The 3,836-nt window shown below is 39.8% G+C and overlaps 1 protein-coding gene and 1 pseudogene across 1 annotated transcript in view; one reads left to right on the top strand and one right to left on the bottom strand.

Annotated features, from left to right (window-relative positions):
• The window catches only part of LOC103397289 (calmodulin-regulated spectrin-associated protein 1-B-like), a 411,725-nt gene that overhangs the window by 68,433 nt on the left and 339,456 nt on the right, over positions 1-3,836 (top strand). The gene's annotated exons all lie outside the window — the stretch shown is intronic.
• On the bottom strand, positions 193-3,378 carry LOC112486349 (oxysterol-binding protein 1-like; annotated as a pseudogene).

Genomic DNA, 3,836 nt, shown 5'->3' with positions numbered 1-3,836 from the left:
ATCAGGGATGTCTGGGAGAGATGAGTGTAGTTCTAGTGCTGAAAAAATACTTTTTTTGCCTTTTCTTGGTGAAAATATATATGGGTCAAAATTGACCCGTAACACTATAGATGTTACTTTAGTTATGTATATTAAAATGAAAAAATAATTAAAACATAACAACCTTTTATTTATTAATATGATTATCTTGAGGTTCATTTTACCATTTTTTTAAATTGAAATCGAGGGGTATACTGACTGAAAAAGCCCAGAGGCCAATAGTTTCATGGATAAGGAAGCCAAACAAGACAACCATGAGATGAGAAACAAATTGGATGATACCTTGTTGTTTTTAGTGTATTTTATAGCTGATTTAATAGACGGGTCAAAACCGACCCATTAACATAAGAGATGATACTAGAAAGCTAACACAAGAGGAAGGTTAAAAGTGACTCCAATCTTACAGTTGATACCTAAATATTGCTACCGTCCAGCAGGAGGCAGCAACACAAAATAACTGCAGCTGTATTTATGGGGTTAAACAGTGCCCAAGGTCAGGCCTCAGTAAAGTGTGAAATGGAAATCATTTACCTTGCGTGGAACGTCCCTGGAGAAATATCTGTAGGGAGAGAACTTGAGTTGACAAGTCTCCTTTGTCCTATGATTAACAATCTCAATGTCGCCAGACTGTGAGAGAGCGAGAGAGAGAGTAAAAATGACAGAAACATTGATTTCAGGTTACACTCTTTGCCAAGAAGTTAAAATTTGATGATGGTAACCAGAGAATAAAAAAGACAGTTGGGAGAACATGTTAGAAACAACAAATGACCCAAACAGAGGGATGCACAAATAATGATGTATTTATTCAGTCATCTTCTACAACAGGATATTTCACCTCCAAAACATTCAAGATTGGGAGGCAGCACACAGATGGAAGATAACATTTGTATAATTTCTGGACACTGCTTTGACCAGTGTGGCTGCTCTAAAAATAAGTTTAAATATCTACAGTTCCACAGAGGCAGGTAGATGGTGAGCATACTTTGTAGCTTCCCTTTGTAAAAGTGAGCTTTCTCACAACAAAAATGAGAGTGATATTAAATAGTGTTATCAGAGATCAAAGCTGGAGATAAAGCCCAGAGACTGTGCCGAGCCCTATTCATGTGCTGTAAGCCTTTGTTCTCTACTGCAGAGGAGAATCAGTGCTGTCATGGACCATTTACTGCACATTTAACCATAGAGGATGAACAACAAAATATCTATTGGGTTTTCTGGGAAGCGGTAAGTTTGCAGCTGTTTTGCAGGCGAGTTGTTAACAGTGTGAAATGCTTCAAAATACAGACCTGGTCAATCCACAGCTTGCCCACAATGATGTTATGTACCGCGGAGGTGACCTTTCTCCAAACATAGTGGTTCCCACTGGAGTGGAAGTGCAGATGAATGGTACTTGAGGGGAGAGAGTACAAAAGTTAGAAAAAAATGTTGCTTTCATTAAAATACTGCTGCTGCAGACTGTCTGTTGTTATGAGTAATATTTTTACATGCAGCAGCTTTAAAACCCATGATCTGCACAGACTAGTAGTTTCCCACACCTTTCTGATGTAAATAAACGGTGGAAAATTAATTAAATAGTGTACAAATGGACAGTGAAAGTGAATTCCTGGTGCTGTGTCTGTGTGTATCTTACCTAGAGGCATAATGGAGAGGTATTTGCCACGAAACTTGCTGGCAATTGTGATTTCCTGCCACAGAGTCCGGCCTCGTTGGGAAATCATGTGATGTGCAACAGCGGGAGGGTGATGGCTCACCTGAGGTGAAAAGGAAAACGACGAAGAGGTTAAAAAAGAAGAACACAGGGAAGGACTTGAATCTTCAGATGGTGCTGCTGTTACCTGCTCACACAGCGAGCGGTAGCCAAACTCCTCAAGGCGATCGAGCTCGTATGTCTCGCCCAGGAGGGGATTGAAGGGCTTGGCTGTGCAATGGACCGTGGTGGAGTAGGAAGATACAGAGAAGGCAGCGACCAGGCACATCTGCTCCAGGGAGGAGTCACATCGTGCCGCCTTGTCCAGAAGCTCATGGTACTCAAGGTCCACGCTGCAGCATTGACAGAGGCTCATTGAAGTTGACCTGAATGGAGAGAGAGAGAGAGAGAGAGAGAGAAGAACATAAACCACTGCTGTAAATTTACAGTGATACCATCATACATTGTTGACGAGGAGCCTTATGGCCACATTCACTTACAGGCATAGGAATCTTGGCGAGCTCCTTGCCAATGCAGTTCTTCATGATGCTCCATAAATTCAGGGAGTAGTTGGGCTTGTCAGGAATATAAGTTTGCCTCTGTCTGTGGAGCTGCAACTCCTTCCCCGAAACATTTTTACAACCTGGAGACATCTGTGATGGGATGGAGGATGAGGAAGAGTAGAGTACACAAAAAAATATATATAAAAAAAACAATTCTGGTCTTTATGATCAAAACATTGATACTATTTAAGTAAATAATCCTCAGAATGTCACTGGCAAGGCTTTGAAAATTTGAAAGATTTATCACAAACCTTTTGCATCTTGTTGGTCAATGACTCAAACATCATTCATCACATACCAACACGAAGAGTGAATTATAAATGTTTAATCCAACATGGCCATAGAGTACTTACAGTAGAGGCTACAAACACATTTAAAAAATACAATGTACTTACTTATGCATTATTTGGGCTTGTCCTCAACACACAGCTGTACTAGCTAATTAAACAACTACTTAAACAAAGTTAGACAACAAAAAACATAACATAAATAAGCTCCCATTTCCCCAGTTAAAGATAACAAAAAATTAAAATTATAATAAATTTAGTTCACACAATCATTAAAAAGCTGCACAGGTCTTCTACACTGGAAAGACAAGACTCAATGAAAGAGCAAGAAAATAGACTGTGATAGAAGGGAAACTGCTCTGAAATACTGTAGCAAGAAAAAAAAGGAAAGATGTAAATAGTGAAAGAAGATAATAATGAACCAGTAGAGGAAGCCAAATGGTATAAAACACAAAGAGAAGTGGGGGGAAGGGAAGAGGGAGGAGGAAAAAGAAGTAGAAGAAGAAAAGGAAACAAAGGGAATAAGAAGTAGAAAGAAACAGATGTTTGACTTCTAACTAATGTTTAGTGGAAGGATACAGCTGTGCATCCTTTGCATCAAAGCAGTGAGAACAAGACAGGAAATTCAAAGGTTACATGTGTGTGTGTGTGTGTGTGTTGTGTACGCAAGGAAACGAGGGCTGCAAGAAAGAGGTGTAGGTACTACCACAGTCCTTTTAAGGACTCTAACTCCCATAATTCCACTGCTTCCGGTAAATCCACATACGTCACGATCAGTAACCTCTAGTGATGGGAAGACCGACTCTTTTTATTGATTCGAATCTTTGACTCTCGAACAGTAAAATGAACGAGTCGTGAACGAATCTTGAACTAATCATTTCATTCGTTTTACAGCAGGTGGCGCTTTAGCCCTATTGTGGGCGTTGTAAAGAAGGCTGCGGTTCTCCGACACTAAATAAGGCAACATGGTTTGCTTCCGCTGACAAAGTCTACAAAGTACACAAAATGCCATAAGTAATTAAAACCATGTAAAAAGCTAAGAAATAAAAACACACCACAATGTGAAGATGAATGAGCGCAAAAAAGACCCGAGCTCTTTCACGTGACAAATAAAACGAATCTGCGAGAACGAGGCGAAAGATTAGTTCACAGAGAATGATCCGTTTAGAGTGATTAGTTCACAGCAAAAGATTAGTTCACGGCGAAAGATTTGTTCACGGCGAAAGATTAGTTCATAGAGAGTGATTCGTTTGCAATGATAGA

The sequence above is a fragment of the Cynoglossus semilaevis genome, chromosome W (genome assembly GCF_000523025.1).
Source record: "Cynoglossus semilaevis isolate Cse_v1.0 chromosome W, Cse_v1.0, whole genome shotgun sequence".
Classification (NCBI taxonomy): Eukaryota; Metazoa; Chordata; class Actinopteri; order Pleuronectiformes; family Cynoglossidae; genus Cynoglossus; species Cynoglossus semilaevis.
The sequence above is the reverse complement of the archived record's forward strand: the minus strand, read 5'-3'. Positions and strand labels throughout refer to the sequence as shown.